The sequence below is a fragment of the Somniosus microcephalus genome, chromosome 12 (genome assembly GCF_052327205.1).
Source record: "Somniosus microcephalus isolate GS21.2 chromosome 12, FLI_Smic_1.0, whole genome shotgun sequence".
Lineage (NCBI taxonomy): Eukaryota > Metazoa > Chordata > Chondrichthyes > Squaliformes > Somniosidae > Somniosus > Somniosus microcephalus.
In genome coordinates, this window is record NC_140998.1 from 2,074,234 (window position 1) to 2,086,592 (window position 12,359).

The window sequence follows — 12,359 nt, forward strand, 5'->3', positions numbered from 1 at the left end:
CTAGAAAACACACGTTAAATGTGGACAAAGCGGGCTCAGCTGTGATACTCCTCACAGGAATACAGCCTGCCACCACTCACTGTCTTCGGCTCACACAAGAATGCCAATTAGGCAAGAATCTGGAGTGCTGCCAGTGCCTGTAGAATTGTTCCCCAGATAAAAATCACAGCCTTCGGGAGGAGAGAACAAAAAGATAGTTGGAAAAACAAAAAAAAACTGCTTCATAGAATTACAACCTTGTAATTGTCGATTATCTCGCACTGCACGCTTAATGCGGCGTGAATGTCAGGATCCTATGATTTTTAACCACCTGTAAACATTAATAGGGGTCACTGGGCTGGATCTTACTACGGTTGGGTTAGCAAAGTACTCCACAGATCTAAAACCAGTGGATCAGTAACTAGAGTTGGACTTGGACCAGAGTTAACATTCGCATGCTCAGAATTATTTTTTATTCGTTCCTGGGATGTGGGCATCACTGCAAGGCCAGCATTTATTGCCCATCCCTAATTGCCCTTGAGAAGTTGCTTCATGATGTGGTGGAAATTAATTAGAATAGAACATACTGGAAATGCCCTGCATGTCTGTCAGCACTGAAGCTCTGAAAGGACTGACCCAAAATGTTAACTTGCTTTTTCTCTTCACAGACATTGACCCCAACTTGCTGCAGATTTCCAGTACTTCCCCCTTTTATTCACCAAGGATCCATACGTATTGCGCTTAAAATGGGGGGGGGGGGGGGGGGAAATATCAAGAAAATAAAATCAAGGAAATAGAGGGAGAAAAACATGGCAGTGATCAGCATAATGAAAAGAATGGAACTATTCGAGTCAAAGCGGCAAGGCCACCGTTCAAAATAAGTAACTTATATTCCATATAAAAAATTGACCCAAATTGAGTACCAGTCGGCAGTATTAACTGGGCTGCCACAAGTTAAATGATTTCAGCCAGAGTCACAGGACGGATGTTTGTCGGACATCATGTCTCGGAGGAGTCACAACTTCCTCCAACATCAAAGGAGCAAAGCCATCGTCCTGCAGCCGACACACACAACACACACACACTCACTCTCCCCCCTCCTCCTCACTCACTCTCCCCCACTCCCCCTCACTCCCCCTCCCCCACACTCCCCCTCCCCCACACCCACTCCCCCACACTCCCCCTCCCCCACACCCACTCCCCCACACTCACACCTCCTCTCCCCCCACCCCCAACCCATTCCAGCCTCCGATCACACCAGCTCCACGCTCAAGCTCAACTAGTTAATCAGGAGTCTTGGCTTCTGTTCAACCTTGAACTAATCAGACAGTATGCTTCTTTCTCCTGTACCTGCCTCCACCCCTCCCTCAGTCCCTCATCCTCCGCCCCCTCCCTCACCCTCTGCCCCCACCCTCAGCACCTTCTCCTCTGCCCCTCCTCCTCCACCTACACCATTACCACAGCCCCTCCACCATTACCTCAGCCTCCCCACTGCCTCAAACCTCATCCATAACTTTGTCATCTCTAGATTTAACTACCCCTTGTCCTTCCATCCTCCAAGCTGCAACTGCTCTAAAGCTCTGCTGCACATATCTTGCTGTGCATTAAATTCCACTCCGCCATCCTTGCTGGCCTACACTACCTCTCGTTTCCCCAAAGAAACACATTTAAAATTCTTGTCCTTGTCCATCAATCCCTCCATGGCTATGCTCCACCCAATCTCTGCCCCCTCCTTCAGATTCCAGCCCCCCCTCCTTTTGCCCCACCATTGGTGGCAGAGCCTTCCAATGCTTCTAAACTATTAGTTGGAACCTGGATGCATCTCTTGGGCCAAGCTTTTGGTCACCCCTCCTAATCTCTCCTTCGCTTTCACCCATGTGTGAAGCGATTGGCACTATATAAATGCAAGTTTGTGTCCACAGCCACAATTCCTGCTCAAGCACCACCAAGGCCTTCTGTGGAAAATGCCTGCCCAAACACCAGGTAGGACAGTATCGGCGTCACTGTGCTGCCCTTAGGGATGAAATATCCAGCGGAGATGCACCGTTTAAGTTCAGACGTGAAGAGTATTCACTTGGGTGAAGTATGAGAGGGCTGTTACTGCTAGTACAATTAAATGTAACTCTACATTGGGCACTCCTGGTGCGAAGCAGCAATTGCAGAGAGTACTGGCCAGGAATGGCAGATCACAGACCCTGATCTTCTGTCCTTTCATTTAAATGGATAGAAAATCAAGTGATGTGAGCCCACAATCCCCAAGCAGTGCTGCCTGCAAGAAGCAGCCAATCAACGAAATAGCAACTTCACCTCAAGCAGCAGGTTATGGGTCCAAGTCCCATTTTAAGACTTGACCAGACAGTGCAGGTCAATATTCTAAGACTTGACCAGATGGTGCAGGTCAATATTCTAAGGCTTGACCAGACGGTGCAGGTCAATATTCCAATGCAGTCCTGAGGGAAGGCACTGTGTTTTGACCGAGACATTACGGAAGCCCCATCTGCCTGTCCAGCTGGATGTAAAGATCACGCGAAATTATTCAAAGTGCAGCTAGTTTTTCAGGTATCCGGACCAACATTGCTCCCTCCACCAAATCCATTAAAAATAGACCAACTGGTCATTCACCATTTGGGAAAAGAATTAAAGCCAGTGGTGAAAGAAAGATCTGAGCATTTTAGTGCATCGATCTCCAAAGGGTCCTGACCAATGTTGGAAAGCGATAGCTAAGGTTAATAGGGTGCTCGGGTGTGTTTACAGCACAATTCACTATAAAACAAAGCATAACATTTTGTCCTTGTACAAGACCTTGGTTCGGCCTCAGTTAGAACCGTGTCCAGTTTTGGTCTCCTCACATGGTGGGCGAGACAGGCTTTGGGATGTCAGAGGAGGGTCACAAGATTAATTCCCACTTTAAAGCATTTTAGTTACCCAGAAAGGCTCAAAGTGCTGTCTCGCTGTACTTCAGAGAGCATAGACTTGTGGGTGATTTGATAGAGGTTTAAGATAATGAACAGACTACATTGTGTTTGTGTAGACTAATTAGATTAGGGAGCACGAGGGTCACAGTCTCAATTTATGGAAATGATCCAAGTTTGACGTTAGGAGGTTTTCCCCAGAGAATAGTGGACCTGTGGAACGGGCTCCCGGGTTCGTGCCGAATTCCTTCAAGTGAGAGCTGTACCTGTTAAAGGCTGGGGTAGAGATCACCCTGTACCAGAACTGGGTACTTTGTATAGTTAATCAGGGCCAGAGTGGCCTTTGGAACTACTTTCAATCACCTAAGGGGGAGGAGAGGAAATTTCCTCCTTAATTGGCCTGAATATTACATGTCTCCGGGTGGGGTGGGGAGTGTCTGTATTGTGATGGACAAGGCTGCATGGGACAGGCTGGATGGACCAGTAGATCTTTACCCATCTGTCATTTTGGCATTTGTGGAATGTTACTGTGTGCAAATTGGCTGCCTATGTGCCTACGTAACAACAGTAACTGCATTTATTGAATGTGAAGTATTTTGGGATGTCCTGAAGATGTTTCAAGGTGCTATATAAATACATGTTCTATCTTTTTTTTTTAAAAAGCCTTTTGCGAGTCGGTGGCTTCAGAAGCAGACAAAATTCTGTGGGGGAGGGGTGTGTTGGCGATATTACAAAATAATGTTCATTTGGAGGACATCTTTTGAGACTGAATCTAGTTTGCCTTTACTGGAATGAACTCAAGTACTGAAAGATCAACTAAATACACACTAACCAAGAACATACCCATCATCTCTCAGGTAAATATTTGAGCTACCTGGAGCTATAACCGTGCAGCTGTGTTTTAGTAACAGATGCCCCCGGCCCCGACTCAAGAGCCCTTACAAATAAATGCAATAAATGCCGAATTTTGTAAATCTAATTTTGCCTCAAACTTCTCAATCTTTGGAAGTTGAATTTTTAACAAATGCTGATTTTTCTATAAATTGGACAGGGTATTAAAGATGGAAAAAAATAGAACCTTATCTACCGTGCTTATCCAGAAGAGTAGTAAAATCATTCCAGAAAACAAGGAGCAAGCTACAAACACGCAGGGGTGCCACCAGGATGTTGACGAACGATAATGCTGGGCCCTAGCCAATGTCATGATCTGGAGTCACACTACAGTGCACACAAGTGCTCCTGTACAGGACTCCACAATACACCACCATTCTTTCCAGCTTCTGGTTTCAACCAATACATGAGAAACAGGAAAGGCCACCGCCAAGTCAAAGTATCATTTTTATAAGTGTACGTTGTTCAAAATAAGAGTTTATTTACCTTTGCAACATTCCAGCAGCAACTTATCAAGGGAAATTAGGGACGGGCCATAAACGCTGGCCTTGCAAATGACAGCTTCATCCCATGAATGGAAAAAAACTTTGGAACCTTCTACAATTCTTTTGACAGACAGGAGGTGTAAGAGGGGAAGGAGTGATTTTTTTTAATTAAAAAAAGCTACACTTTGCTCAGAAGTTTGATTAAGTTAGAACCATGGACACACAGCACAGAAGGAGGCCATTCAGCCCATTACCTCCCTACTAGCTTCTCTGCTCCAAGGAAAACAACCCCAGCCTGTCCAGTCTCTCTTCATAGCTGAAGCGCTCCAGCCCAGGTAACATCCTGGTGAATCTCCTCTGCACCCTCTCCAATGCAATCACATCCTTCCTATAGTGTGGTGACCAGAACTGCACACAGTATTCCAGCTGTGGCCTAACTAGCGTTTTGTACAGCTCCATCATAACCTCCCTGCTCTTATATTCTATGCCTCAGCTAATGAAGGCAAGTAACCCATATACCTTTTTAACCACCTTAGATCCCTGAAGGCAGCAGGGCAGGTAGATATGTACATGCACACCAAGGTCCCTCTGATCCCCTGTCCTTCCTAGGGTCCTACCATTCATTGTGTATTCCCTTGCCTCGTTAGTCCTCCCAAAATTCATCACCTCACACTTTTCAGGGTTAAATTCCATTTGCCACTGTTCTGCCCATCGGGAGGTAGTGGGACTGAAGGAGATTACAGAGATAGGGATGGCAAAGCCATGGGAGAATTTGAAAACAAGGATGAGAATTTTAAAATCGAGACTTTACTTAACCGGGAGCCAATGTAGGTCAACGAGCACAGGGGTGATAGGTGAACGTGACTTGGTGCGAGTTAGGACACGGGCAGCAGAGTTTCGGATGACCTCAAGTTTACATAGGGTAGAATGTGGGAGGCCAGCCAGGAATAGTCAAGTCTAGAGGTGACAAAATCATGGATGAGGGTTTTAGCAGCGGATGAGCTGAGGCAAGGGCGGAGACGGGCGATGTTACGGAGGTGGAAGTAGGCGATCTTAGTTATGCCACGAATATGGTCAGAAGCTCATTTCAGGGTCATATATGACACCAAGGTTGCGAACAGCCTGGCTCAGCCTCAGACAGATGTTAGGGAGAGGGATGGAGTCGGTGGCTAGGGAACGGAGTTTGTGGCGGGGACTGAAAACAATGGCTTCGGTCTTCCCAATATTTAATTGGAGAAAATTTCTGCTCATCCAGAACTGGATGTCGGACAAGCAGTCTGACAATTTAGAGACCGTGGAGGGGTTGAGAGAAGTGGTGGTGAGGTAGAACTGGGTGTCGTCAGCGTACATGTGGAAACGGACGCTGTGTTTTCAAATGATGTCGCCAAGGGGCAGCATGTAGATGAGAAATAGGAAGGGGCCAAAGAAAGATCCTTGGGGGGACACCAGAGGTAACGATGCGGGAGTGGGAAGAGAAGTCGTTGCAGGGGATTCTCTGGTTACGATTTAGATAGATAAGAATGGAACCAGGCGAGTACAGTCCCACCCAGCTGGACGACGGTGGAGAGGCGTTGGAGGAGGATAGTGTGGTCAACTGTGTCAAAGGCTGCAGACAAGCAGAAATATAAATGGAGCAATAGGCAGCCTTTAAAGAGGAGATGGTTCAGGCACAGTCTAGGTACATTCCCACAAGGGTGAAAGAGGGGGCAACCAAAGCTAGAGCTCCCTGGATGACAAAGGAGTTAGAGAGTAGGATGAAGCAGAAAAAGGGGGCGTATGACATATATCAGCTTGATAATACAAGGGAGAATGAGGCTGAATATAAAACGTACAGAGGAGAAGTGAAAAAGGAAATAAGAGGGGCATAGAGACAGTACGAGAATAGATTGGCGGCTATCATCAAAGGGAATCCAAAGGTCTTCAATAGACATATCAACAGTAAGGGGTTGTCAGGGGAGCGGTGGGGCTGATATGGGACCAAAATGGAGATCTATTGGTGGAGGTAGAAGGCATGGCTGAAATACTAAATTAGTACTTTGCAGGTTTACAAAGGAAGAGGACTTTGCCAGAGCTATGGTAAACGAGGAGGTTGCCGGGATACTGGATGACCGGGTTAGGAAATTGACTGAGCGGCGGGAAACAGAGGGTAGGGATGATGGGCAGGTACTCTAATTGGCAGGGTGTGACTAGTGGTGTCCCGCAAGCATCTGTGCGCGGCCTCAATTATTCACTATTTATTAATGACTTAGATGATGGGATAAAAAGCCTTTTATCCAAGTTTGTCAATGACACACAGATAGGGGCATTGTAAGCAGTGTAGATGGAAGCATAAAATTACAAAGGGATATTGATAGATTAAGTGAATGGGCAAAACTGGCAAATGGATTTCAATGTAGGCAAATGTGAGGTCATCCACTTTGGACCTAAAACAGATCGAACAGGGTACTTTCTAAATGGTGAAAGGCTAAAAACAGTGGAGGTCCAAAGAGACTTGGGGGGTTCAGGTACATCGATGATTAAAATGTCATGGACAGGTACAGAAAATAATCAAAAAAGCTAATGGAATGCTGACCTTTATATCTAGAGGACTAGAATACAAGGGGGTAGACGTTATGCTGCAGCTGTACAAAACCCTGGTTAGACCACACCTGGAGCACTGGGAGCAGTTCTGGGCACCACACCTTAGGAAGGATATATTGGCCTTGGAGGGAGTGCAGCGTAGGGTTACCAGAATTCAAGGGTTAAGTTACAAGGAGAGATTACACAAATTAGGGTCCCTGGAATTTAGAAGGTTAAGGGGTGATTTGATCGAAGTTTTCAAGATATTAAGGGGAACAGATAGGGTAGATAGAGAGAAACTATTTTCACTGGTTGGGGATTCTAGCACTAAGGGGCAGAGTCTAAAAATGAGCCTTTCAGGAGTGAAGTTAGGAAACACTTCTCCACAGAAAGGGTGGTCGAAGTTTGGAACTCTTCTGCAATCGGCGCGAGATCAATTGTTAATTTTAAATCTGAGATTGATAGATTTTTGTTAACCGAAGGTATTAAGGGATATGGGGCTAAGGGTATGTGGAGTTAGGTCGCAGATCAGTCATGATCTCATTGAATGGCAGAACTGGCTCGAGGGGCTAAATGGCCTCCTCCTGTTCCTATGAGATAAAAATAAAGAGTAGTTACTAGAAAGGCTGGCGGTAATTAAAGTGGCAAAGTCAACCGGTCCAGATGGGCTGCATCGTAGGTTGCTGAGGGGAGCAAGGGTAGAAATTGCAGAGGTGCTGGCTGCAATCTTCCAATCCTCCTTGGATACAGGGGTGGTGCCAAAAGACAGGAGGATTGCAAATGTTACACCCTTAGTCACAAAAGTGAGAAAGATAAACCTGGCAATTTTAAAAGGGAGTGCAGAACAGGGAGACCTGGGGGTGCTTGTGCACAAATCTTAGAATGTGGCAGAACAGGTTAACAAAGCAGTTAATAAAGCATATGGGATACAGGGCTTTATAAGCAGAGGCATACAGTACAAAAGCCAGGAAGTTATGGTAAACCTTTATAAAACACTGGTTCGGCCCCAGCTGGGTTAGTGTTCAATTCTGGGCACCTCACTTTAGGAAGGATGTGAAGGCTTTGGAGAGGGCGCAGAAAAGATTTACTGGAATGGTTCCAGGGATGAGGATTACAGTTACGTGGATAGACTGGAGAAGCTGGCGGTGTTCTTAGAGCAGAGAAGGCTAAGAGAAGATTTGATAGAAGTGTTAAAATCATGAAGGGTTTAGATAGAGTAAATAAAGCAAAATGGTTTCCAATGGCTGAAGCGTCGATAACCAGAGGGCACTGATTTAAGGTGATTGTCAAAAGAACCAGAGGCGGCAGGAGGGAAAACTTTAAGCAAAGAGTGGTTTGGATTTGGAATCCACTGCCTGATAGGTGGTGGATACAGATTAAATAGTAGCCTTCAAAAGGGAATTCCCCCATCCCATTCAAATCCACCATCACCATCCCCGACAAATCCATCCTCTCCGACTACTACTCCATGTCATAAGAACATAAGAAATAGGAGCAGGAGTCGGCCATACGGCCCCTCGAGCCTGCTCCGCCATTCAATAAGATCATGGCTGATCATCGACCTCAACTCCACTTTCCCGCCCGATCCCCATATCCCTCAATTCCCTTAGTCTCAAAAAATCTATCGATTTCAGCCTTGAACATGCTCAACGACTGAGCATCCAAAGCCCTCTGGGGGATAGAGAATTCCAAAGATTCACAAACCTCCGAGAGAAGAAATTTCTCATCTCAATCCTAAATGGCCGATCCCTTATCCAGAGACAAACGGCCCCCCTAGTTCTAGACTATCCAGCCAGGATAAACAGCCTCTCAGCATCTATCCTGTCAAGCCCTCTAAGAATCTCATATGTTTCAATGAGATCACCTCTCATTCTTCTAAACGCCAGAGTTTAGGCCCATTCTACTCAATCACTCCTGTAGGACAGCCCGCTCATCCCCGGAATCAATCTAGTAAACCTTTGTTGCACCCCTCCAAGGTAAGTATATCCTTCCTTAGGTACGGAGACCAAAACTGTGCCCAGTACTCCAGGTGTGGTCTCACCAAGGCCCTGTACAATTGTAGCAAGACTTCCTTACTCTTATACTCCAACCCCCTTGCAATAAAGGCCAACGTGCCATTTGCCATCCCAATTGCTTGCTGTACCGGCAAGTTAACTTTCTTTGTTTCCTGTACGAGGACACCCAAATCCCACCGAACATCAACATTTAATAGTTTCTCACCATTTAAAATATTGTTTTTCTATTCTTCCTATCAAAGTGGATAACTTCACATTTCCCCACATTATACGCCATCTGACACCTTCTTGCCTACTCACTTAACCTGTCTATATCCCTTTGCAGACTGTGTCCTCCTCACAGCTTACTTTCCCACCTAGCTTTGTATCGTCAGCAAACTTGGATACATTACACTCAGTCCCTTCATCTAAATCTACTGGAATTTTTTGAGGATGTAACTGGTAAAATAGATAAGGGAGAACCAGTGGATGTGGTGTATTTGGACTTTCAGAAGGCTTTCGATAAGGTCCCACATAAGAGGTTAGCGTGTAAAGTTAAGGCACATGGGATGGGGGCAAGGTACTGACTTGGATAGAGAACTGGTTGGCAGACAGAACGCAAAGAGTTGGAATAAACGGGTCTTTTTCTGAGTGGCAGGCAGTGACTAGTGGGGTACCGCAGGGATCGGTCCTTGGACCCCAGCTATTCACAATATATATTAATGATCTAGACGAGGGAACGAGATGTAATATCTCCAAATTTGCAGACGACACAAAGCTGGGTGGGCGTGTGTGCTGTGAGGAGGATGCCAAGAAACTTCAGGATGATTTGGACAGGTTGGGTGATTGGGCAGAAGCATGGCAGATGCAATACAATGTGGATAAATGTGAGGTTATCCACTTTGGTGGCAAAAACAGGAAGGCAGATTATTATCTGAATGGCAAGAGAGTGGGCGAAGGGGAAGTGCAAAGAGACCTGGGTGTACTTGTGCACCAGTCGCTGAAGGTAAGCATGCAGGTGCAGCAGGCGGTTAAGAAGGCAAATGGTATGTTGGCTTTCGTAGCGAGAGGATTCGAGTACAGGAACAAGGATGTCTTGCTGCAGTTGTACAGGGCCTTGGTGAGACCGCACCTGGAGTATTGTGTGCAGTTTTGGTCGTCTTATCTGAGGAAGGATGTTCTTGCCATGGAAGGAGTTCAGCGAAGATTCACCAGGTTGATACCTGGGATGGCAGGAATGACGTATGAGAGATTGGGTCGATTGGGCTTGTACTCGCTGGAGTTTAGAAGAATGAGAGGGTATCTCATTGAAACTTATAAAATTCTGACAGGACTGGACAGACTAGATGCAGGAAGGATGTTCCCGATGGTCGGGGAGTCCAGAACCAGGGGTCACAGTCTAAGGATAAAGGGTGTGCCATTTAGGACAGAGATGAGGAGGAATTTCTTCACCCAGAGAGAGTGGTGAACCTGTGGAATTCTCTACCACAGAAGGCAGTGGAGGCCAGTTCATTAAATATATTCAAGAAGGAGTTGGATATATTTCTTAAGGCTAAAGGGATCAAGGGATATGGGGAGAAGGCAGGGACAGGGTACTGAGTTTGGATGATCAGCCATGATCACATTGAATGGCAGAGCAGGCCCGAGGGGCTGAATGGCCTACTTCTGCTCCTATCTTCTATGTTTCTATTGATAGCATAGAATGGCACAGGAGGAGGCCATTCAAGCCTGTACCGACTCTCTACAAAAGCACCTCAGCTAGTCCCACTCCCCCGCCCTTTCCCCGTAGCCTTGCAAATTTTTTTCCTTCAGATACTTATCCAACTCCCTTTTGAAAGCAGTGATTGAATCTGCCTCCCCCACCCTTTCAGTCAGTGCATTCTAGATTTTAACCACTTGCTGCATAAAAAAGTTTTTCCTCAGGTCACCTTTTGTTCTTTTGCCAATCACCTTAAATCTGTGTCCTCTGGTTCTCGACCCTTTTGCCAATGGGAACAGTTTCTCTATCTACTTGGGCATGATTTTTGAACACCTCTATCAAATCTCCTCTCAATCTTCTCTGCTCCAAGGAGAACAACCCCAGCTTCTTCAGTCTATCAACGTAACTGAAGTTCCTCATTCCTGGAATTTTTCTCGTAAATCTTTTCTGCACCCTCTCGAAGGCCTTCACATCCTTCCTAAAGTGTGGTGCCCAGAATTGGACAGTGCTCCAGTTGGGGGTGAACCAGGTTCATCATAATTTCCACACTGCTGTACTCTATACCTCGATTTATGAAGCCCAGGATCCCGTAAGCCGCCTTAACTTTTTGTTTGTTTCACATTTACTGTTTAAAATCTAAATTTCCCAGCTGTAAGCAGGGTTATAAAAGGGATATACAAGGCCTACAATTCAGAGCAGCTGAAGGCAGTTAATTAAGGGAACTAGATTAAACTGGTTCTCCTGCAGCATGGTAGGGCTCAGCAAGCTCCTTTGTTTCAGGGCTCATAAAAACAGGCTTTGAAGTGCAATTTTTGCACTGAGCACGGTTTGAACAGAGTGCTGCACGTTGGGCGAGTCAGGTGAGGAGTGGAAGGAGGAGCTCCCTTGCTTCGCCTTTGTTTTTCCTAACTTTTCACCGTGGGAATTAGTTCTTACTTTACACCAAGGAACGAGTCCGAGCAGTCAAACAACAACAACTGCGAAACCGCTAAAGTGACGTCACAACCAGGGAAGGAGCCGATTGGTAAGTAGGACCTGGTGAGTATTTCTACAGTCCAGTCGTTAAAGTGAAAGTAAGGTCTCTAGTTTAGAGTAAGTAGTGCTTAAAGGGAAGCAAGGTCCCTAGTGTATTTACTTCCTTTTAAATTAAAGAATATTAAAAGGGAGTAAATTAAGGGTAGGACATGGCAGAGCAGCTCGGCACCATGGAGCACTCCTCCTGTGCTATGTGGGAAGTCAGGGACACTTTCGGTGTCCAGGGCGAACGTGTGCAGGAAGTGTCTCCAGCTGCAGCTACGCGAAATCCGCATTTCGGAGCTGGAGTCATTGTGGAGCATCCGCGAAGCCGAGATCTTCGTGGATAGTACGTTTAACAAGGTGGTCACACCACAGGTAGAGTGCACAGGCAGACAGGAAATGGGTGACCGCCAGACAGAGTAAAAGAACTAGGAAGGTACTGCAGAAGTCCCCTGGGTCCATCTCCCTCCCAAACAGATTTTCTGTTTTCGATACTGATGGAGGAGAGGATTTCTCAGGGGAATGCAGCAAGGGCCAAGTCTGTGGCACTGCAAGTGGCTCAGCTACACAGGAGGGGAGGAAAAAGAGTGGGAGAGCAATAGCGATAGGGGATTCTATTGTAAGGGGAACAGATAGACGTTTCTGTGGCCGCAGACGTCACTCCAGGATGGCATGTTACCTCCCTGGTGCAGAGGGTCATGGTTCACATTGGTACCAATGACATGGGTAGAAAGAGGGATGAGGTCCTGCAACAAGAACTTAGGGAGCTAGATAGCAGATTACTCCCGGTGCCACGTGCTAGTGAGTATAGGAATAACGTGGC

General features: G+C 46.2%; 1 protein-coding gene across 3 annotated transcripts in view; it reads right to left on the reverse strand.

The window, feature by feature from the left end:
• Positions 1-12,359, reverse strand: part of flvcr2a (FLVCR choline and putative heme transporter 2a) — a 238,658-nt gene that overhangs the window by 184,865 nt on the left and 41,434 nt on the right. The window lies entirely within an intron of this gene.